We start from the raw sequence: 25,534 nt of genomic DNA, 5'->3' as shown, positions 1-25,534 counted from the left end.
CGGACTGTAGTCGTGTCTAAAATCTGAATGGGAAATTGTATGGGGAAACACATTTTGGGACCTCCCTTTTTCTCAGTCCCCACTTGATGAATCACCCTGACACGTCCAGACAGCAGCTGAAGTGAGTGGCAAACTAGTTTTGAAAATTCATCGAACAGTACCAAAGTATTAGGAAAACAAAACAAGCTTTCAGAGACTCAAGGAACCATTCACACACCCAATTACAGACCCAAACAGGCACTCACATACTCAGTCAGAGACCCAGAAAACCACTCACATACCCATTTACACACTCATACAGGTACTCATATATCCATACAGCCACTCACACACCCACTCCCATGCAGTCCTTGATACATCCACTTAGAGGCCTGGAGAACTACTCACCCACCCACTTACAGACCCACACAGGTACTCACTCACCCACTCATACACTCACTTACACACCCACACACTCATGCACACACCCATACAGCTATTCACACTCACTCAGAGACCGAGAAAACCACTCACACACCCACTCAAACACCCATATAGCCACTCAAACACTCAGTCAGAGACCCATAAACAGCTCACACACCCATCTACACACTCATGCAGGCACTCACACACCTACTTACAGATCCAGAGAACCACTTATACATACACTCATTGACCGACAGAGGTTGTCACACATCCACTCAGACACTCACACACCCATGTAAACACTCTAGTGACAGACCCACTCACAGAGCCACACACCCACTTATACACCCACTCACATACCCAGCCATACTTATACACACATTTACACACACAACCACTCACACACCCAATCACACACCCATACAGCCAGTCACACACCCATGCAGATACCTAGGAACCTACTCACACACCCATTCACACACCTATACAGCCACTCACATAACCATTCAAATACCCAGAAACCCACTCACACACCCATTCACACACCTATACAGCCACTTGTCCATCCACTCACAGACCCACACAGCCACTCACATACCTACTCACACACCCAGGTGCACACTTATACAGCCAGTCCCACATCCATTCACAGACCCACACTGCCACTTACATACCCATTTACACACCACCATACACTCACACCAACACACACACACACAGGTATACTGACACAACCTCTCACACCCACTTACACACCCATACAGCCAGTTACACACACAATCAGAGACTCAGAAAACCACTTGCACATCCATTCACATACTCATATAGCCACTCACACACTCACTTACAGACCCAGAGAACCACTCACACACCCATTCACAGACCCACACAAGTACTAATAAACCCAAATGCATACCTACCATACACTCACACCCTCAGTTACATACTCACACAAGCACTAAAACACTCACTCACACACCTATACAGCCACTTAAACAGCCACTTTCAGACCCTCACAGCCAGTCGCACACCCACTCACAGACTCACAGAACCATGTACACACCCACACCTATTCCCATACACATACAGCCACTTACACACCCACTCACAGATCCAGAAAACCACTCACTTGCCCACACATGCACTAGACAGCACACAGTTACTCTTACACCTAGTTACACACCCACACAGCCACTAACACACCCACTCACACACCCACATAGCCCCTCACACACCCACACAATCACTTACACAGCTACTCACACACCCACATACAGACAGTGATACAGTTATATCAATTGTGATAGGATATGTTTGTATTAAATGTGTTGTTGTTTTGTATTGAATGTATGCATTGGTTGGAAAATGGATCGGCGGATCCATCGCTTATCCGCCCGCAATATAACAGGCAGACCCCCTATTTGGCAAAGGATCCACAGGAGATCTGCAGATCCGAGTGACAAATTTGAAAAAAGGTTTTGAAAACAAAACTAACCAGTGTTTGGGTAAAGGGTTGGCTCTGAAAAGAGCCTTTGATTTATAGTGTGCAGCTGATAATTACACATAGAACAGGATGCAGTCTTTTAAGTCGTTGAGGACAGCCTGAGGCAATGGAAGGCAGGCTGGCTACAGAAACCACACAGGGTCTGCTGAAAAAGTACCTTGTCTGGGGCAAAGCATCAACATTGAAGGCTTGATGCTTCGGTTACGATTCACACAGTCCTATCAAAGTGATGTCGTCAGGCTCCACTGAGGGGAATTCAATGCATCGTCATCGAGCCACGCCGGGCATCGTTGTTGGCTGTGGATCAGCTTTTGCCGGGGAGCCCCTGTGTTGGCATCGGAGGGCGATGCGTCGGTTAGGACCGACGCAGTAGTAATAATACATCGTTTTTTTTATGAAAACAGCTGCAGAACCCACTTCTGAGACCCAGGGCTGGAGAGGGCCCAGATGGCATAGTTCAGCAGCACAAACAGGATTAAAATAAGTCTTTTGTGTCCCTGAAACTTCAGAAAACAGGAGTCAAGCCAGCAATCCCTTGAAGTCACGCTGGGTTCAAGTGAGATAGGTCCAGTCCCTGTCCTTAGGAGGGCATAGATGAGTAGGCAGCAAGGCAGCTCAGCAAAGCAGAGAAGCAGTTCCTCAGAACAGTCCAGGCAAAGTGGCACATTCTTTACTCCAACAGAGTTCTTCCCAGTTTCAGTAGTGTACTGATTTGGTGGGTCAGAGCTCTAGTACATATACCCAAAAGTCACCACTTTTTCCAACAGTCCCTGCCTTCCATTAGGTCAAAAGTTCACAGGACTTTCTCTAAACTGCATAATAGATTCACATTTACTGGAGCAGGTGTGGGTGACTGTTAGCAAATCCAAGCATATCCCAAACAACAGAACTTTCTTTATTTTGACCAAAGTCAGTCACAGAGGTAGTTACTTTTTTTGTGAAAGGCACTACTTAATTTTAGTTCCCTGCACAATTCTACTATACAATCAAATATGTTAATTTATGACTAAAGAGGATTTATCACCACCATTCCAAAGATATTAAATGTGAAGTAGCTCATCCTTTCTGATCAGGAATTACAGCTTTAAAGGTTTTTAAGAATTCTCATTGCTAGCCTAAGAGAGGAGTAAGCCTCACAGCAGTGAAAAATAAATTTAGCTGTTTCTTACTACCAGGACAAGTAAAACTTAAAAGTACATGTCCTTCCTTTTAGTTATGTATAGCAAAAACAGGGAAAATGAGGCTGGAAGGGGCCCACGCCTGCCTCTCAAAATACTACAAAAAATGGCATGGCTTCTACCCCAATGTCTTTGGGAATTACCAAGGTGATACAGAATCCCCCGTTTTTTATTTTTTCCATCCAGATGCCTCTATGTCCCCTACTCAAAATGGCAATTACAAGAATTGGACGAATTGGGCTCACTTACGTAATGTGACATGCTTCATCATAGGCCACCTCGTCCCACCCTGGTAAGATAGTGCTACCATGGCAGGCTCAACCTCTGGTTGAGCTATCCAGAGGGAGTTCTTAGTTATTACTTCTTTTTTCTGGCTCGCCTTAGTCCAGTTGTTAAAAAAAATACTGCTAGGTAATTGTGTGATATGGATCTCTGTCTTTTAGTTACACAGTGCCCCGCCCATAGGGCTACCTAGGGCCTACCTTAGGAGTGACCTGTGTGTAATAAAAGGGGGAGTTTAAGGCTTGGCAAGTGGTTTTAAATACCATGTCAAAGTGGCAGTAAACTGCACACACAGGTCCTGCAATGGCAGCCCTGAGACGGGTTTGAAAGGCTACTTGTGTGGGTGGCGCAACCAGTGCAGCAGACCCACTAGTAGCATTTAGATTACAGGCACTGGGTATATGGTATGCCACTTTACAAGGGACTTGCAGGTAAACTAAATATGCCACTCAGGTATATACTAATGTGACTATGTTTAGTGGAGAAGCACACAGTGGCGGCTTGCATCACTGCTTTTAGCCATGAAAAAAAAGAAGTTCATAACTCTCATTATTGTTTCATTTGTTCGTGCTGCAATGTCTCGGCAGTTGGATCTGCTCTGGGGGAGAAGTGGTGTAGACTATGTAAGTGTGCATGAATGTTTGACCGGCCCTGACCGGGAGCCCGGGTGCTTCCTGCTTCCTGTTTCCACAGAAGAAATCTGGAAGAGGACGAAGGAGAGACGGCGGCGGACAGCCAAGCAGCCAGCCGGCAGACAGGTAAGTGATTTTAATTTTTTATTTTTAACCCTCCTCACCCAATCTAGACCAATCTAGTGTAGGCCAGACTCAATCCGACAGAGAGTGATTCCAGCCCGGGTTTTTGCAATTGCTGCGCAGAGCCGAGCAGAGCGAGAGCAAGCACGACGAGACAGAAGAGGCGGAGGACGCCGGCTCTCTTCAACCTCCTGAATCTCATTATCATCGCCCGGTCCCCAGCGATAAAAACTCCTTCAAGGCTCGCAGAGGCTTTCCACAGCTCCCCTGGCATCGGGGATACCCGCACCCGCATTTGGAGGCGATGACATAAGGTGAGGGGGCACCATACCAATCCCTCAGAAAAACATCAATAGCCCCCAGACCTCCAGCAGTTTCAGGGGAATTTTGGCAGCCTTGTCTGTCTGTTCCAAGTCTAAAGGCATATATTGGAGACCTGGGGTCTTTCAAAGGCAGAGAAGGGGAAAGGGAATAGAAAGTGCAGGTTGCGGCTGCCTTTAGTATGGCCGGCCGTAGCGAAAGTGGCCCTAGGCAGAATCGTGGAAGCTGCCTGATTAGATCAGGTGCAAAAAGAACAATTGATGGACAGAATGCAGAACAATGTCATACATTCGCCCCGGTTCAGAGATCTGGGCCTAAATCCATTGTTTTTTTGCTCACCATGCCATTCCAGTTTGGACCCAGCCATATGCAAATCAGTCTTGACCCTGCGCCCCAATGAGAACAGTCCAGCTCAAACTGCCAGACCAGGTCTTCCCTGGACTGGAAACAAGCATCCTAGGACCGGTTTCGGGCTTTCAGCCCTCATCAGCCAGGATAGCTTGACTCCAGTGGCATTTTGCTTGATTAGATCAGGGGCAGCCTGCAACTCTGCCTTGTGCACCCCGCTTGCCTCAACACTGCTTAAATCACCCCCTGTTTGTCTCCTCCACTATCCCCGCTGGGACCAATTTGCCAACCCGAGCCTCCGCACCAATAAATACCAAAAAGGTAGTTTCTTGGGCAAGAGTACCCAAAATTGGCATAAAAAATTAATTGGGCACACACATCCAAAACTCAACCAAGGTGTGCAGGAAAAGGAGTAGCAAAAGGTCTAGACATCAAAAGTTCACATTTTACCAGTTTATCAGCTTAAAGAGTGAAGAGTGAAGCTCAAACCATTACTCCTCCAATTCATGATCAGTATCAACACCAATACCAGCAATAATAACTCGATGTTAGATTTGGGGATCTCTAGTTGGCAGAGGTAGGTACCTTTGTCCAAATAGGGGTCCTTGCGTCTAGTCAGGGTAAGGGGGTACACTCCTAAAATAACCCCTGCTCAACCCCTTGGTAGCTTGGCACAAGCAGACAGGCTTACCTCAGAGGCAGTGTGTAAAGCATTTGTGAAGACATACAGCAATCCAGTGACAACACTACTGATGGACACCACACAAGTTGTATATCAAAAATAAGTATTCTTTATATAGACTTATCAAAAGACCACAAACGACAAAAATCCACAATACTGTACTTAAAATGGTAGAATTAGCTTAGTTCTCTTTAGATGTTAAAATGCGACCCTTTGCGTTCAATGAACCTTGAACGGCTGCGGCGGCGACACTCTTCTCCGGTGATGCGAGACGCTTCTGCGATGCGACAGCTACAGCGGCGACACCCTTGTTCAGTGATGCGATGACAGCGGCTGCGGCGGTGACACTCTTCTCCAGTGATGCGAGACTCTTCTGCGATGCGATGCGACAGATGCAGCGGCAACACCCTTCTTCAGTGATGCGACAAAAGCGGCTGCGGCAGTGACACCCTTCTTCGGTGTTGTAAGACACTTCTGTGATGCAATGCCACAGCTACAGCAGCGACACTCTTGTTCAGTCATGCGACGACAGCGGCTGCGGCGGCGACACGCTACTTCGTGAGTCGCGCTTCCAGCTCCTTGCGACACGCAGTCCCTCAGAAAGCCCAACACAACTGCAGGCACTTCCAAAGAACTCTTGGGGAGCTGGTGGTTAAAGTCTGTTGTCCCTGAGACTTCAGCAGGAGGCAAGCTCTTTGTCAAGCCCTTGGAGATCCTTCACAGGTTGAGTAAAGTACACACAAAGTTCCTTTCTCCTCTCTTTGGCAGTCAGGCAACCACTGCAGGCCAATCCCTCAAGCTTAGGGATAGTCTCTCCTCAGTCTCTCTGGTTCCTCTCCTCAGCAAAGGTTTCTTCTTGTTTCCCAAAAGTGATATAAAGTTCTTGGGTTTGGGTCCCATTATTTATACTCAGTTTCTCTTTGTTCTCTGAAGGCAGAGAGGTATTTGCCTAGTCCAAACCAGTTCTGGTCAGTCCTGGAGCTCTCTGTTTACACGACTCCTTCTTTCCTTTCACAGTGCAGGGCAGAGACATCAGATGCACCATAGGAGGTGGAGCCAGCATTGTGGAGGGAAGGCACAGCCCTATTCAGGTCCCTGGTGCAACTCCTCCCACGCATCTACATGCAGATCTTTGTGTTCAGCCCTGTGCTGACTCACCCTGTCTCCTGGAATCCCTCTGTCACCTACCTAGATCAGGCAACCGCTCTACACTTCCCTCAGCAGATGATAGCTGAGTGGGGGAGACATGTGGCGGTGTTTCAGTAGCTCTGCGTACAATGGAGGGAAGAAGCCGATCAAAACCCCAACACGCCGCCAAAAGGAACTACTGCTCCCAGAGGGTCGCGCACGAAGTCGCGCGCGCCCAGGAAGTGACGACAAGAACTCCCAGACGACTATGTAAGCCGGCAACAATGCGGAAGACGCCGCAGATTATTCGGTGTGGGTTGGCGATCCCCGAGGTTAAGGAGTTGGACCCGAGGTCCTCGGCAGTGCAGTAAGGGTGTCGCGGACACCACAAGCGTCTTATCAGTGAGCCAGTATCTTGCTTGATAATTACGAAAATATTGAAACATTAGCGCATAGTTAGTGTGCGAACCTGCTAAACATTTATTTGGTTTATTCCTGATCTATCTGAACCTGACTTACGACAGAGGAGCAAAAGGGGGGTTCTTTTGTAGCCATTAACAAGTGCTGACAAACATTGGTGAAAGTATACCAGGTGGTATCACAAACTATCTACAGTCGTTACGTAACGCGCTGTTATTTGGAGACAATGCAGCACGATTACAATGCATGAGTCTGAAGTAACACACTGACTATCAAAGTGCTTGCTCTTGCTTATTTGGTGTGTATAAATGTGGCGTGTGTTTTGTTGTCCGTTTTATAGCAGGGGGAGTAGTGAGAGGTGGAGGTTGCACCTTCCGCCCCTGTGAAGCCCGAACAAACACGAGCATGGTGGGTACAAAAAGAAGCTGCTCTACAGGGGTATGACTCCTATGTTTATATTAAGTGTATCCTGAGGCTTGCTTTCTATTGTAGGATGCCCATAAAGAGTCAGTGAATAGAACCATCCCATACTACTGCCTTTGGAAGGGGTGTGAAGCCTCAAAACACCTTCATGAACATAACCAATGAAGCCAGTTATTTTTCTTTACAGGTATGTTAGCAATAGGGACTCATTAAGGAAAGGTGGAACGTAGGAGAGATGGATGTACACGTGGTGTGAATATCTTTTTTTCTATTTACAGGTCTCCCTCCCCGCTGTCCCCATCCTTTCCTTCCCCCGATTGACCACCTTAAGCTTCCGTGCCATTACGGCAATCCAGAATTAAGGCTGTCAATAGGTGGACCCATTTGAGCAACGAGCCGATCCTGAGAGGGACCTACGACACCCCCAGCCCCTGTCACTCAAACTCCAGACAAGGAATACACAACCTAGCAGATGCAGGCTTGGATGGTTAGACAAGAAAATGCCTACTTTCTAAAAGTGGTATTTTCAAACACAGAATGTTAAAACTAACTTCACTAAAAGATGCATTTTATCATTCTGAGTTCAGGCATACTAAATGTAGGAGAGTAGGATCTGCTTCACATGGGTAACCCCACTTTTTTGCTGGTGTTTCACTGTTTTTCGACCTTAGTCTGGCAGTGGCCCTTCTAATCAGGACCCCAGCCTAGCTGCTTCCTCTTTAAAATGGTTTCCATGTACATTAGGTACATTTCTAATTGGATTCTGGAGTGCCTTATAAGACCCTAGTGTATGGTATTCTATGTACCTAGGGCATAGGTACCTCAGTGGCCTACCAGGGGCTGAAGCATGTATTATGCCACCAGTGCTTAATTTGTAAAATTTGAAGTGCAGGTGCTCAAATCTTTGTCGGAGGCCACACCTACTTTTTCTTTGGCTCCACCCACTTCCTCGACTGGCTCCACCCACTTCCGCTATTAGCTCCACCCACATCCTCAACAGGCACTGCGAAAAGTCAGATGACTTTCAGCAAGGGGGCCAGCCTTCCTCATAGTAAGGTTTTGATAGGAGGTTCCCCTGGCCTGTGAACATTTTCAAAATGATTAAATCAAAAGTGCATTTAAAGCACAAGTTTTGAATAAATTAGATAAAATCACTAATGCATTGGATAATTCCAGTGCTCTATATGCTAATTTGGGGAAAGGACAATACTGGGGTAGGGTATGCCCTTTTTAATAGAGTCTATGAGATCAAAGATACAATGTTTACATAGCTTATGTGACAAAATAAACCAAAATGTTGTGAAAACAAACACTAGTCAAATCAGAACAGATAAGCTGAATAAAATCATGAAATACACTTGAATGTGTCACTGCCACTTCCAGTGGCCGAAGGGGTTTGGGATTCATAAATAGCAAAGTTAAAGCGATTACTTTGAGAGAAACAATTAAAAAAGATGATTAACAATTGGGCTTGCTACTATAACTTACTCCCTGGCATGGAGCTTTATGTGCATTTATTAGACATTCTGAATAGTAAAAAACATGGAACTTGGGGAGCGCTAGGTGGCGCCTGACCGTCATGGACGCCTTTCCGTGAGGCTCCCGACGCCGGTCCCCGCAAATCCTTCTGATTCCCCCCTGGACTGCCCTGGCCGGCCCGCTCTGGGCGCTGGGGTGTGTGAAGCTGCCCTGCTGCCCTATGCCTGCTCCTGGGGCGCTGTGATCATCGGGGGCCTGCCTAGGCGACGCGAAGCCCGGCCGGCGGTGGACGGTGGCGGCTGCGGAGCCGCAGCCCGGGCAGGCAGCAAATTTAGCCCGCGGCGCCCATGAGGGGCGCAGGCCTGACCCGGCCGGAGGCGAGGACGCGGCGGCCGCGAGGCTGCCGCGGGTGCTGTGGGTACCGGCTGGGTGCTGTCCTGCTTCGCTGATGCAGTCCGGAGCCCCTGGAGTGCTGTGACGGGCCCCCCGTGCGGAATCTGGTGGCAGATTAGGCGGTGAGTGTGGCGGCGTGGGACCGTTTCACTGGGGCGGCTGCGGGGGTCGGGTGCGGAGGGGAGACCCCCCCATTGGGCCGTGCGTCAGCGGCCGGGGGACCCGGGCCCCCGCCCCCCCCCCCCCTTTTCTCTCCCTTCTCCTCCTGGCTGCGGCGCGGACCCGGCCCCATCGCTCCGAGACTGGCTGCGGATTCTGGGTGTGGGGGGGCCCTCCTTGACTCGGGCCGCACATCGCGGTCGGGGGGTGTCGGTGCTGTTCTCCCCCCCCCCTCCCCCCCCTCATCGTTCGGGGCCCCAGCCGAAGATATCCGACAGGCGGCACCGTGCCCCCCCCCTGGGGGTGGCGGGGAGACCGCACTGGCGAGGCGTCCCCTTGGAGAGGTGGGCTGTGCACAGGAGTGGTGGCCTTGGCGACTACCGGCTGCGGTGCTCTTGAGGGACGATCTGCTGGCCTGGGACTGTGAGCTGCGTTGCTGGACCTCGCTTGGCTGGGGGAGGCCTACGGACACGACTGCGGCCGGGGGCTGGACTAGCTGTCCCGCTGAGGAGCTCATCAGGGATTGACCGCCGGGGCTGGTGGTGCCAGGCCCTTTCCGACCGCGGGTTCCCTCCGCCGTGCCCCCTGCTGGTCCCACGTCAGCCCGAGCACCCGCTGACATCCTGCTGGGGTATCTCCAGTCCGCTGCCCCGCTTCGCTGACGGCCGCCCCAGAAATGGGTAAGGACAAAGCCAATAAGCCGGCGTCCGGGGCCACCCAAACCAGGATGGACAAATTCACGACCTCCGACAAGGGGTCCGGCTCCACGGCCGAGCTGGCCCCGGCCCCCGCTACAGACCTTGCTGCCATCCTGCAGGCCATCAACTCATCCCGCGCCTCCCTCGAGGGCATGGTGGGAGAGGTCAAGGTGGACGTTGCACTTCTCCGGCAGGATCTGCGGAATGCCACCGCCCGCATTTCAGAAGCCGAGTCCCGGATATCCACCGCTGAAGATGACATCCGCCACCTACAAGACCAGGTTCCGGAGCTGACCACCCACCCACTCTAAGGAACTACACCGCCGGGTCGAGGATGCAGAAAACCGCGCTCGGCGCAGCAACCTGCGCTTAGTGGGATTTCCGGAGGGAGTCGAATCGGGTCGGGCGGACGATTTCATGGAGCGCTGGTTCCGGTCCTGGATGCCGGCGGATAGCCTATCTACTTCGTTCGTGGTGGAGAGAGCCCATCGTTCCCTGGCCCCCAGGCCCCCAGGTGCGCCCCCCCGGCCATTCATCCTCAAGCTCTTGAACTTCCGCGACCGGGACGCCATTCTCCGCGAGGCCCGCTGCAAGGATACCCTCCACTACCAGAACCACAAAATCATGATATTCCCGGACTACACTCGCGAAGTCCAAGAACTGCGCCGCTCCTACACGGAAGTGAAACAAAAGCTGCGCTCCCTGGGACTCCAATACCAGCTCCAGTTCCCAGCCCGCCTCCGGGTCGTCTTCCAGCATAAGACACTGTTCTACGATACCCCGCGGGCGGCCTGGACCTGGTTGACAGAGGAGCACCCCCTGCAGCGCTCTGGACGCGGATCGCCTATGGGTATGCGGGGGGGACGGGGGAGGCCCAGGACATCGAAGACCCGTCGGCGGCACCGCACATTACCCCGGGAGCGCACAGCGGGGGAGGTGATCACCACGCGCTCTGGGGGACGGCCACGCCGGGGATCGAGAACCTCCTCTGCCTCCTCGGCCGCACACGCCAGTCCCGTGGCAGAGGGGCGGCGGGCCGTGTCACCCCGGCTCACGGGCCCTGCAACCCAACAGGCCGAGTTGGTGGACACTTCGGACCTCTCTCGCAGCCCTAACATTTTACTTTCTTTGCTTCTTTTGGGGGAGGGGGGGGGGTTGGGGGTGCCTGGGCGGGGGGTGGAATGCTCCGCTGTCAGTGTTGCTCTTGGCCAGGGCAGGTAAATCAGGCTTGACTTTAGTTGTATCAGGGGTCCACTAGCGCTCAAGCCCAAGCGTTTTAGCTTGGTGGTTCTTCCATTTGGTTCGGGCGACAGATGCTTCTGTTTTCGAAGTATAGGGTGGGGGTGGGGGGTTGGGGTTGGTTTGGGGTTGTTTCTTCCTCGTTGGGGAGATTTTGTTGGTGGGGGATGACTCCCTCTTATCTGTTGTGCTAAGGTATCATGTACTGTTTGACCTGCTCTCTCGCCCGATGTCCCGCTGTCCTTCCTCTCTAGGGGCCTGCTCAGATGCACCTCCACTGGCCCCCTCTTCTGTCCTAGACTATGGCTGACCCACCTGTCCCTAGGGCCGCCATGCGCATACTATCCTGGAACGTCAATGGTCTTCTGGACCGTTTTAAACGCATGGCGGTACTCAAATATGCGCAACGTGCAGAGATTGATGTGCTCCTCCTCCAGGAGACTCACCTGTTGGGTAACAACTGCCCCTTCCTTGGCCGCTACGGTTATGACAGGGTATGGCATTCAGGTTTTGCACGGGGATCCCGAGGGGTGGCCATTTTGCTTCGCAAGTCCTTCCCCTTTGTCCTGACCCGGGTGCATTTGGACCCCCAGGGTATGGTAGTGGTGGTATGTGGCACTCTGGAGGGGCGACCCCTTACCCTGATGTCCCTCTACGCGGCACCATCCCTCCTGCCGTCGGCCCTCTCCCACGCAGCGGGTCTCCTCCCGACACTCCCGGCGGGTTCCCTCATTCTCGGCAGGGACTTCAACGCCCCACCTGGACTCGACGGGTCCGGTCTCCCTGACCCGCGTCGCCATGCAAAACAGCTCTCGTCCTGGGCTGAATCACAGGGCCTCTGCGATGTCTGGAGGATCTGGCACCCGCAGGCGCGCCAATACACCCACACGTCGGCGGCCCATCACTCCCATGCCCGGATCGACCTCATCTTCTTACCATCCACCGATTGCGCGGGGGTGCGGGATGTACGCATTCTCCCGAGGGGCCTTTCGGACCACTCGCCAGTGCTCCTCGCTCTCGGCCCCCCCCCCTCTCTGCCCGTCCGATGTGGCGTTTGAACGCCTGGTTCCTCCACGACAAGGCTTTTCGGAAGGCCGTCGGGGGCGAGATAGCCGATTATTACTCTCACAATGAAGGTTCTGTCCTCTCCCCTGCCGTCCTGTGGGAGGCCGGCAAGGCGACTGTTCGGGGCGCCGCTAAGGGGCATCTGCAACGCCAACGGCGGGCTCAATCCCAGAAGCTCACGGACTGCGAGGCTCAAGCCTTGGAACTGGAGCATAGTCTGGGGGACTTGGATGATGCCGCACGGTCTCGTCGCTTGGCCTTCCTGCGGGAAGAGATTCGCCTACACTCCCTGGAGGCGGCGAAGATTCTGTGGCGCTCCTCGGTGGCCCGGGTGTACGGCTGGGGAGACAAAAACGGCACTCTTCTCCACCGACTGGCGACTTATCCCCGGGCGGGCAGGATCATTCCAGCCATCGCGGACCCTGCGGGTGGCATCCACACAGCCTCGGTGGCGATAGCCCAGGCGTTCGCTGACTATTATTCCCAGCTGTACCGTCTCCGGCCGTCCACGCTCTTCCTAGAGGAGTTGCTGGGGACGAACGGGGCGACGCTTGCGCGGCTGCAGCCTGAGGTTTCTGAGACCCTTGATTCGCCGATCGAGCTGCAGGAGATTGAAGAGGCGATTGGCCGCCTGGCGCCTGGGAAGACCCCGGGACCCGACGGGTTCCCCCAGGAGTACTACGCTCACTATCGTGAGACTCTGGCCCCGAGGCTTCGGGACCTCTTTGCGGCCGTGGTGGAGACGGGCTCGTTCCGGCCCGAAACGGACACAGCAACCATAGTTGCCCTCCCCAAGACACAGCCTCCCTCGCGGTCCTGCTCCGACTACCGGCCGATATCCCTTATCAACACCAAACTCAAAATCTATGCTACGGTCCTGGCGCAGCGGTTGCGCCCGTCGCTTGCCTCCCTGGTCCACCCGGATCAATGTGGCTTTATGCCGGATCGGGGGACCAGACACTGCCTGCGGCGCCTGCACCTCGCGATGGCGCACCGCGGCCGCCTTTCCCCCTATCTGACCCTCCTCTTGGTCGACTTTGAAAAGGCCTTCGACTCCGTGGGATGGGCGTACTTAGGTGACGTCCTGGAGCGTATGGGCTTCGGTCTCCGGTTCCGTGCCATGGTAGCGGTCCTGTATGCGCACCCGCGGGCCCGTGTGTTGGTCAATGGGGCTCTATCTCGCACGTTTCCCATAGGTCGGGGGACGCGCCAGGGATGTCCGCTCTCGCCCCTCCTTTTCGCTCTGGCCATGGAACCCCTGGCGGTGCTGATTCGTGCAGATCCCGTTCTTCGCGGATGGGAATGGCCAGATGTGGCCCCCGATAAGATTGCCCTATACGCGGACGATGTCCTCCTCTATCTTTCTGATCCAGCGACCTCGGGGCCCCAGGTCCGCCGGATCCTTCATCGGTTTGGCCAAGCGCCGGGTCTTCATCTGAACCCCAAAAAATCTGTTCTAGTCCCGCTACACCCGTCGCGGGAATGTTTCGACTGGCAATCGGATATTCCCCTCCGGAGACTCTCCTTTAAGTACCTGGGGATCTGGGTCACCCTCCTTCCGGAACTCTGCTGGGCCCTCAATGTGGCTCCAGTAGTCAACAAGACCAGATCAGATATGCTCCGGTGGCAGTCCCTCCCTTTGAATCCGCTAGGGAGAGTCGCCTTATATAAGATGATGATCCTCCCCAAGTTTCTTTACATGCTGCAAAACACTCCATGCCCCTTTCCGCGCCCGTGATTTCGGGACCTGGATAAGATGGTGACCAAATTCCTCTGGGGCGGCGGTAGGCCTCGGCTGGCCTTGGATCGCTGCAGGGTCCCCTCCTATGACGGCGGCCTGAGCATGACTAACCTATACCTTTATTATCTGGCCACCCAGCTACTGGTGATCCATGACTGGTTCTCGGGTGGTTGGGGCGACCCGGCTTATCGGCTCGAGGTGCACTGCCTCGGGTTCTCCTCCATCCAAAACATGCTCTATGGCACAACGATCCCCCTGTCACTCCCAGACGTCGTGCGGGCTCCCTTTCTCGCGTGGCGCGCGGCCTTGCGGCACACCAGATGGTCGGGGACGTCCACGCAACTCACTCCGCTTTGGCACGGGACATGGCTGCGGGAGGTGGTGGGACTAGCGGGCTTTCGGCAGTGGGATCTTCTTGGTATCTCCTGTCTGGGCGATATATGGCGTGGGAGCCACATGTGTTCCTTCCAGGAGCTTCAGACCCGCTTCTCGCTGCAGCCTTCTCAATTCTACCGCTACCTTCAATTGCGCCACGCGGTCCGGGCTCACATCCCTCTAGACTCCAGACTGCCTTCCCCATAGCCCACCTGAGGCTCAGGTGATGTTGGGGTATCTGGGGAAGGGGGGTATATCCCGCATTTATAAATCCCTGATTAACAATACCCCGGTGTACTGGAGCGGGCTAAAACAGCGATGGGAGGCCTGGGTGGGACCCCTGGATGAGGCGGACTGGAGGGACGCCCTTATGGGCCCTCGGTCGCTTACCACCTCCGCTAGGCTGCGGCTCATCCAACTCTATTACCTCCACACTGCTTATCTGACTCCGGACCGCCTGTATCGTGCGGGCCTCCGCGTGGACGCCTCCTGCACTCGCTGTGGGGTAGCTCCGGCGGACTTTTTCCATATGGTGTGGTCTTGTTCCCGTCTGGAGGTCTACTGGGCAACGATCGAAGCCGAGCTAGCGGAGGTCCTGGGATGGGAGGTTCCCCACGAGCCTAGAATGGCCCTGCTGGGCATCATGGACGGGATGGATGGGTCCCATAACGAGAAGTACTTCCTCGCCACTGCCCTTATGGTGGCTAAGAGGGATATATCGGCAGTGTGGTCACAGCCAGACCCGCCCAGAGTGGCTACCTGGAGTAGAGGGGTGGATTGGTGTGCGGCCCAGGAGCGGTCGCTATACGCTGCACGGGGCTGCCCCAAAAAATTCCGCAAGATATCGGGGAAATGGCTGGGGGGCCTGTTTTGAAGGGTGGGGGCGCAGAGGGTGGGGACGGAGGATGGGGGAGGAAGGGAGGGTCTTTGCAATTGTTTGTTGATGCTTCCCTGATTGAAGTTACTGATGCCTTGTTCAATGCACTGATGTATATAATTCTTGATATTGTCCTTTATGCCTCAAAACACAATAAAAATGTGTTTATCAAAAAAAACATGGAACTTAACTGGCGTTTCCAAATGTAGTTCTGTATCATACAGACAAGACAGAGATTAGAAAAGAGGCATATATATTCAAAATATGACTTTTTAATTAAAGATTTGTATATTAACAAAGCACGGAAAAATGTCAACTCCCCCAAAAGTCCTATAGGTACCTAAGCCAAAAGAATAGGTAGTGTCTGCCTGGGCAGTTTGAATTTCTGTATCTCAAGTCATACCCATTAGTGCAAAATGACCATAATACCATACAAAATATAAATAAAGACAAAATGACTCAAACTAAAATATAGATAAATACAGTCAAATAAATACATACATGTTCTAAAATGAAAAACGAAAAAGAATTGTCTCATAAAAACAAAATAAATAACATATATAAAATATAACAATATATATTACATCCAAAAAAAAGGAAGAGACATAAATATAAAAAAATATTAAATAAATTGACACTGTCAACAAAGTGTTATCATTTCAAATTAATAATCTAAATAAAGTAGAACAATAATTAAATATCCAAACACAGTAAAGCCTAACTTTTTCAAAACATTGCAATGACATGTGTTTTGTCAGTTGGAATTGGCTAGCATCTATTTTTCTAGAAATGCCCACAAACAGTTTAAATTGCTTGAGCATTCCAAGTCTTCCTCTTTCCTTGCTTTACTCCTAGTGTCATCAGCTGCTCTTCGTCCTTTTGCAAGCCATGACTGAACATAAGGGATGGGGTTGAATCTCTTCAATGGTGGGCCAACAAGATTTAAAAACATTAAAGAACATGTTGTTTCAGTCAGCAATGATGCTCTTGTAGATGTGCAAATAAGATTCATTTGAGAAAAGCCCCGCTCACATTCTGCAGTACTGATTGCAATAGTGTGTAAGGCCATCAAAAGCTCCTTGAACTGCCTTTTAATTTCTTTCCCTCCAGATTCCTTAAACTCTCTGTAAGCACGTATAGTTTCTCGACTGGCAATGTTGAATCGTTTACACAGAGACTCAATGTCACTTTCACCATAAAGAACAGGTAGCTCATCAGGCCAGTACTGTTTGTATAAAACTTTCACTTCGCTAATCAGTGTATCATACTCAGCCTTTTTGTCAGTCGGATTAGTACCTCCTGTAGACAACAAACGATGTCTTAGATTTTCTGCAAGACTACGAAAAAACTGTCCCTGTTCAATGATTTTATCAGTGGTCTTTCCTTTGTGCAGCATCACACCTTGGAATATATTTTCTTCTATGCCCTTTTTACACTATGAGAAGTGGTTCCCTTGCCTGTCTACCATTGCCTCAAACACTGCAATTTGCCGACAAATAGCTCGATGAGCATCAATGATTGTAGACTCACGTCTTTGTAACTCGAGTGATAACTCTGATAACTCCTGAAGAGCATCATACATTAGCCCAAGATTAGCAACAAACTGGATAGATGATAACCGCCTTCCTAGGCCTGTGTACATATTTCGTGTTGAACTGTCACGGGAACCATCATCTGCTGCTCTAGTAAAGTGCTTGTAGAGAGCAGGGTAAGCATTCCAAATAGCCTCCACTGTTCTGAAGCTTGATGCAACCCAACGAGTATCTAACACTCGACCTATTCTGCAAAGCTGAATGTCAAGAGCTTCTGCACATTCTTTCAGCTCCAAACGGTTTTTAACAGATGTGGCAAATAGAGAATAAAGCTTATCGAGTAAGTTTTTGAAATGATTTGTAGCGCCAATATCTTTCATGACATCATGAACAGCAAGATCCAGGCGATGTGCTGAGCAGTGCCAGGCTACAATATTGGGAGAGATTTTTTCTTGCAACCTCTTCACAACACCACTGTGGCGGCCAAACATCACAGAAGCTCCATCACAGGCAACAGAAACCAGGCATTTGGAGAGAAAATCCTCACTTATGTTAACTGGATCTTTTTTTAGTGCAGATAGTAAACTGTTTACTATGCCGTCAGCTGACAAATCACTCAGCTCAATGAGGTCAACAAAAATATTAGCTGGGGAGTCCATGCCAGGTAGCTGCATTATTCGCATGTACACAATTAAAGAACTTTTCCTATTTAATGCAGTGGCTTCATCTAGTAAAAGACTTACTTTTGGGGAAAGTTCAATAATTTTGGCAAATATTTCCTCTTCATTTCTGAGGCTATGTGGCGCTGTATGTTTGAGCAAGCTACATTGGAGTACAAAATTCGCCCCATATCTAGTCCATTCAACTGGTGACAGTCTATCTCGGTTTCAAAACCATACGCTGGCCTGTTCCGTTTTGCTTCCTTATAAGCTACTCGGAATATTCTGGCTGTTGCTGACATTTGTAAAGATTGCGCTTTTGCAGTTACTTTCAATAAAGGATCTTTTTTTGCATTTTCTAAGATTTTTAAAGTTGTAATATGAGCCTTGCTTTGTGCATGTTCTCCAATCTTTTTCCTCAATGATTTCTGCTGCTGTTCTATATTGCTGCCATATGCCTTCACAGTAGACTCAGTCCATTCTTTGGACAATTTCATTCCCCTGGATTTCTCAGCACCAAGATCACGGACTTGGCGACACACAGAACAGCCAAGGTTAGGGCCTTTAACAATTAACCACGGATGCTTGTGTTGGAAATATATTTTTTGGTCATGTTTCCAACCTTTAGGAAGAATGCCTTTCCTAAAAACTCTGGGGCCGATTCACAGAACTAACTTAAGACAAAATCCTAAACTTACTGCTTTTGGTATTCACAGAAGTTAGGATTTTGTCTTAAGTTTGTCTTAAGAGAAACTTAAGACAGACTTAAGACAGTCTTAAGACAGTCTTAAGACAGACTTAAAACAAACTTAAGACAGACTTAAGACAGACTTAAGACAAAATCCTAACTTAAGTCTGTCTTAAGTCTGTCTTAAGTTTGTCTTAAGTCTGTCTTAAGACTGTCTTAAGTCTGTCTTAAGTTTGTCTTAAGACAAACTTAAGACAAAATCCTAACTTCTGTGAATACCAAAAGTAGTAAGTTTAGGATTTTGTCTTAAGTTAGTTCTGTGAATCGGGCCCTCTGTCTGAATGTGGTTTCAGTGATATGTTAAACTGTTTGCTAGTGCTTGCTGTTTCCTCTGTCTCTGTATCAATTTCCACAGCATGATGCTGCTCATCTCTAAGAGGACTATCTTGTGTCTTTTCTTCTGTAGGGGTGATAACGCTGCTGCTAGTAGTGGGGTCGCTCTCATCTAGTGCCTTCTCTCGCACTTCTTCATCTTCCTTGTTCCCTTCATCCTCTGGAAGTACATGGTCTTTTCTAGCAAGTTTGCTTGCAGGCTCCTCATCATCTTTGGGCTTAAATTTTGTGAAGTAGCTTGAAATCTTCTTCTGTCCAGTGTGTGACATTCTAGGGAAGCAAAGTGAAAGAAAACACGCTCGACGTGCAAAGTGTGATGTCAATTCGTCTAAGTAACATGCACAATTAATATTTATTTGCAGTTTGCACCAAAGACATTTCTGCATCTGCACATATATTACCATCCATGACTGACTACAAGTACAATCCAAATGGATCCTCCTCCTACTTTGCCCACCCAAATTCAGGCCTTTTCCAAATCATACCCCTGCTTGCCCTGCAGCGCTCACTCGAAAGAGACACAAAGTCTATAAAGTTTGCCTCAATTTTAAGCTTTGGCTTCTGGTATAGCAAAAGCAGGATAAGGCGGCAGTGTGCAGAGTTAGTTACACACTGTGATTCACAAAAAATAATTAATTAATTGACACTCAGGGCCGGACTGGGAACCCAAAGCAGCCCTGGCAAGTTTTGTTACACCAGCCCCCATACGGTGCATAGCACACAAGCACAGCAAGCTTAATGACTGCCAGAGGTGTTTGCATGGGGGAATTCTCCCCTCAAATACATTTTGCAAAAAGCAAAAACAAAATGGTGCACAACACATTTTCCATTACATATTTAGCTGTATCAACTTTCAAAGCATAGTAAATCCTAAATGATGACCTGACATAAGCACCCAGGCCAGAAAGCATGGAAATCTCACACTCATAAGTACTCAGACAAGGAAACATGGAAATGTCACACAAAGGCACCCAGGCCAGAAAGCATAGAAATTTCACACAAAGGCACCCAGCCAGACCAGAAAGCATGGAAACATCACACAAAGGCACCCAGGCAAGAAATCATGGAAACGTCACACAAAGGCACCAGGGCCAGGCCAGAAAGCATGAAAATGTCAAAGAAAGGTACCCAAACCAGTGGGGCTGGAACAATTTTCAGAGTGTTGGTGCTGCCCTCAATGTTACATCACTGAATGAAGTCATAAGATTGAGAAAAATGCAAACATCACACTAAGGACAAACATAGCAAATGAGCCTTGCCCATTCCGGCGGAGGTGGTGAGAGAGTGTGGTATGTTGCAGTGGAGCATTTAGAAGCCCACTGCTTGTTGAGTGGTGTTGGTGAACTCAACTGTATGAACCAAATCTTTCCTAAACTCACCAACCCCAATTGCCTCAACTTCCTGCTCTATCCAGTGCTGTGGTGGAATACCTGCATATCGGCTGATGCTTTGGACAGTTGAGTAGCTACCAGAGACATTGCTAGTTGTTATTTGTTAATGATATGTATGTAGAAATAGCTCTACGAAACAGCAGTAATGATTCATGATGGCTTAACATAGGTCTCTGAAGCAAAGTGAGTCCTGTGAGGAAGACACAGGTTGTATAGGGACCCTACTCTTGCCGTCACATTCGGTATGTTTTCTTTGGTACCTCCAGGGCTTGGCACTTTAACTTAAGGCAATCTCAGGAATGGGCTAGCGAGGTGAGCAGTCATCCCTCGAAATTGGAAAAAATTACTAACCCAGAGCCAAAATGCAGACCTTGGGTTAAGCAAGGCCTCAAGGGCACTTTGCAGGCAGCATGTAGGCCTGTGTTTAATGTGAAACGGCATGCTATTCCGAGCCTCTCCCAGAGATACTGTGCTGGCAGAGATTCTTTGTTGAGATTCCTGCAACAGCTGTGTTTTGTAGCTAGGGTGTATCAGTGAGGGATAACTTTACATCTATATTCGGGCTTGAGCACCTGTGCAGGCTTATTTAGGACATCATCAAGCTTACACATTTGATAAATAAACTTCAATGTAATGACATTCGGGAGTAAGAAACGAAGTCCTAAAGTAGATAATTTGGACTACAGTTTTGTTGCAGGCCACACTAGACAAATATTTTTTTCTCCGGAGCAAAATAGAGTCATTTTCACCATAACCTTGTTGTCCTGTAAATTAAAAACATCGCTCAAAGTTGTTGAACAATCACAGATGTGTAACGCCCTGTTTGGGAGCATAATGTAGCAAAGTCCCCAGTATTCTCTCTCTTCTTGCTCCTATTTTTCTCTCTAAATCTCACCGCCTCGTCCCCCCTGTCTACCTCCAACTCTTATTGTCTTTACTTTAGTTTCTCTCTAGTCTACCTTTCCCTCCCTAAACACCCTGTCTTTCTATATATCTTTCCTTCTCTCCTCACCCATCTCTTGCTCTGTCATATCTCTCTTGGTATGTGACCTCAGGGCTCACCCCTCTTTACCTCTGTCTCTCTCTCTCTCTGCTTCCTACCCTTTCCTCCCTACTGGCATCTTCTAAGTTAACAGCAATCCACTTGGGTGCCATGCGCTTTCTATAGCGTCCGCGGCCGCGCTACTGCTGTAGTGCTATAGATAACATGGGACTTTGGGAGTCTTGCAGTCCTCTCAGCATGGACCTGAACCAACCACCACCTGATGCAGATGACCATGAGCCTCATCTCGTGTACCAATCTACGCAGTAGCAGGCTGTATACACCCCGAGCTATCATCAGTAGCAGGCTGCAGCAGTCTCTCTCGATGCATTGCAAGCTGGGGTTTCACTTCCAGTAAGTTTTCAGTTAAAAAAAAACCTGTGTGTACTACAGTCAGTGTGCCTGTGTATGGCCGGCGGCGGATAGTACTAGTCAGCCGCCGGTCAGTGCAACTCATCATCAATACTGCTCATCATTCCTACACTACCACACGGTGACCGGCCGGCCCTGCCTCAAGTCACCTGGTGGTGCTGACTGTTGCATTGCATCAGTGATGCCACACTCTTACTGCCCCCAGAGACCATAAAGATCTAACACTCCGTCCGTGTGTACTTCAGAGGCCAAAACACCAGAGACTGAAACGAAACCTTTAAAATAACACCCCTTGGGGCCCTAGGCTAAACCAAACACTTGAAACCGTCAGCGCTGTACTAAGAAAGCAGAAAACCAAAATGCTGCAGTACAGAGACCAGACATCTAAACAGACCGGAACATATAATGCCCCAGCCAGCTGGGCCAGCCCAACCTTAACCTCATCATAAGGCGAATGCACAATCTGAAAAGAAATCAGCGCGCACACACAGCCCCAACCGGCCAACCCACCCCCCAACCCGACACCGAACTAACAGCTGTCCAGTCACACCACACCAGTCAATGATCAACATATCAGTCAGAAAAATCAAATGAAATAATATATTGAGATTTGATTCATTTGACGAGGTTCATGTTCATGTCACAGGCGAGGAGCGCCCGGCCGCCCGCAACACACTTTGCGCTGGGAGTGGAGTCGACTGAATGGGATGGGAATTGGGAAGGGAGGGGACAGGTACTGGGACGTGTCACGTGGCCGTGGGACTCGGGGCTCTGCCGGCTATTGATTGCTCATTGCTGTATTAGGCCTGCCGCCTGCCTGCCTGCCTGGAGATTCATTTATGAATCTCTCCTCGGCTCAGCCAGAGCCAGGGCATGCACAGGTCAGGTTGAGGCTCAGAGTCCGAATCGCGCCCAGGCCGCAACACACTTCGGAAACCGGCTGGGAGTGGACAGGAATGATCACACTGTTTAAAAACACATTTCTTGCAGTTTTATATAGCACGAACTTGGGCCAAGAGTATTGGCGCGTTTTACATGAGCACTGATTACATTACACATCTTATTCTTATTATTTTATTTTATTTTAGTTTTAGGCATGTGAAGATTAAGTGATTAGCCCAGAATCACAGGATTTTGAGCCAACGCCATGACTCGAAATGTTTATCCAGGTCCAAAGTCCGCTCTGGCCCTTAGGCTACATCTCTTACTCAGTAAAATGTACGTGTATTAATAAACCTACTATCACACAAGTTAGTGCAGCATTCTGTCGTATATCCAGTGGTCGAAGTGGGGAAAAAAAAGTAGGGGAACTGTGGGCGGAGACTCAGGGGGCGGGAATAACCCAAGGATTGCATTAGTGGGCGGAGTCGGAGGTGTGGCTAGAAATAGCAAAACATACCAATTTTTGAACGTTTGGCATTTCACTGACCAGTTACAGCTTATAACGTTATTTAATTCAAAGAATCAATAAACATGTTTATTTGAGGTTTAATATATAAGTTGTTTATATTTAATTCATTTACAATGTGGGACATGTTTCCAATCACAGAATATTCCAAATACGCTTATAAGTGGAATCATAAGCCATTTGTCTCCGAGCCATGCAGTTTCTTTCATCTGTACTTCTCCCTTTTTCTAACCATTTCTGAACATAAAATTCAGGTTTAAATTCTATGACAGGTGGCCCCACGATATTTATGAACATTGTAGAAGACAGACGATTGATTGATATTCTGTTCCGCAGTGGTGTGAGCACATCATTCATTACACTAAAGCCCCGTTCACATTCAGCAGTTGAGGTACAAAAGGTGTTTATAATGTGCATTAATGGTTTCAGGCTTTCAGAGATGCAATTTTTATTTTGTTTGTACTCTCTGAAACCAAGGATGTACTGCCTGGTATCAAATACATGCAACCTGCTACAAAGGTTTTGTAATTCTCCCTCACCATATAAGATGTCTACTGGATCTGGCCAATAAACTGGTTGTAGGAGTTTCATTCTATGTACTAACTCTTGTATTCTATTTCATCATTGTTTGTGGTTGTGCATCTAGAAACATTTGATGCATTAGACATTGTCATCCTTTTTCGCAGGTTATTTGCTAAGCTCCTAAAGAACTGTGCCCTATTGATGGTAACACAGCCTTTGTTCTGTTGCAGTCCTACACCAGCAAACTGCATCCGTTCAGCAGCATCTAATGCAGTTGTAGCAAACAAAGGGCCCAGGTGCATCAGCCATTGATTCAAACACTAAAATCTGCATCTGTATTGAACGATCGGCCTCATATATGGTCATATCACGCCGCTGCAGCCTTCTGGATAGGTCACCCAATTTTGTAGAGCATCATATAAAATGCCCATATTTTCAACAAACACCAGGGAGGTTAATAAACGGTTTAAACCAGCATATTTCCTCTGCTCAATGTCACTTCTCGTTGAGTCTTCGGAAGATTCCATGAAATGTTTAATAAGTCCTTTGTAGTTATTCCAAACAGCTCTCACAGATCTTTCACTTGAGGACACCCAACGTACATCTAGCACCTTTCCAATTGCCAGAAGTCTTACTTCTACCTCCAGAGCACATTCCCCAAGCTCTCTATGATTTTTCGGAGAGGCATGGTAGGTGGTATATAGATTATCCAAAAAAAATTTGAGCTGATTAATGCCTGCGACTTCTTTACAAACATCACCCACAGCAAGCTCCAGCTTGTGGTTAGCACAGTGCCATACACTCAACTGTGGATATTTCAGTTTCAGAAGAGTTGCCACACCGGATTTCCTACCTATCATATTGGAAGCACCATCTGTTACAAGCTGAACCAAATGACTTTTTAAATACTCATCAGTAAAACCGTGTCTCTCTAAGCATGCAAGTAAGGTATCTAAGATTAGATCTGCTGCTGTGCTTGGCAACTCAACAAGGTCCAAGAAAAAGGTCAGTGGCTCATTGTGTTTATCAATACATGCTCTTACACAGATAATTAGTGTGGTCAATTTACTATTTGTGAGCTTAGGGACATATTTATGGGAATGGTGGCGCAGGGCAGCACAGCAAGTTACTTTGCTGCGCTGCCCTGCGTCACAGGGAAAGGGCGGGAATGTGCCGTATTCATCCAATATGGTGCATTCCGGTCTTTTCCCCCTGCACTGGCGCCATTTCGACAGCCTAGCTTCAACGCAGGCACACTTGCCCCATGGTGCAAGGGTGCCTCCTTTGCATGCAGGATTGTTTTTGTGCAGGAAGGGGCACCTTCCTGTACAAAAACAATCTTGAGAGGCTTTTTCATCTTTCTATGTGGGCTGCAGAATAAAGCACAGTTTGAAAGAAGAAAAAGCAAGGAGAAATAAAGATATTTCTCCTAGTTATGCCTCCTCTGGGGCAGCGCAACATTTTGCCGCATTCCCAGGATTACAAGTCCTTTTAAATCTATGAATGCGTCAAAAACCGTGGGGGTTGTGTGGGAGACTTTTATTATTGCAGGAAAACTACTGTGTGACAAAGCCACTGCTGCTCTAGGGTGTGCTGCTTTGTAGACCTGCCCGCAAGACTGGTGGTGAACCTGGGTATGAATTATGGTGGACAGGGCTTCAAGTTTACACAACTGGCCACCGGTAGGGTTCACCTGCTGGTGCTAAGAGACCAGGGCTTCTAAGGTCTAGTGGGGCCTTCTAAAGTCTATCATGGGTGCTCCCTCGGAGTGGTCTGATGGACAAGGCATGAAGGCTGAACCAGGTTCCCCAGTTCCAAATTTGGTAGCTCTGGCCATAATGCCACGTCCTATCCCCACCGAACACCCTTCTGCCCCACTGAGTGAAACTCGCACTGTCTTCACCTACAACCCAATTCTGCCCCATTATAAGCACCTGGATGTGACTCATTTCAAATTATGCAGTGCCTGAAAAAAGTAACAACATTCTGGGAAAAGCAAATACTCATAGGGAATGCAGGATTATGTAAAGCATGCAAAATATAAGCAGGAACGAC

General features: G+C 49.1%; 1 pseudogene; it reads right to left on the bottom strand.

Moving 5' to 3' along the window:
• Window positions 1–16,247: 16,247 nt before the first annotated feature.
• LOC146811425 (E3 SUMO-protein ligase KIAA1586-like) lies at window positions 16,248–19,013 on the bottom strand (annotated as a pseudogene).
• Between the last annotated feature and the right edge of the window lie 6,521 nt (window positions 19,014–25,534).

The sequence above is a fragment of the Triturus cristatus genome, chromosome 7 (assembly GCF_964204655.1).
Source record: "Triturus cristatus chromosome 7, aTriCri1.1, whole genome shotgun sequence".
Classification (NCBI taxonomy): domain Eukaryota; kingdom Metazoa; phylum Chordata; class Amphibia; order Caudata; family Salamandridae; genus Triturus; species Triturus cristatus.
The sequence above is the reverse complement of the archived record's forward strand: the minus strand, read 5'-3'. Positions and strand labels throughout refer to the sequence as shown.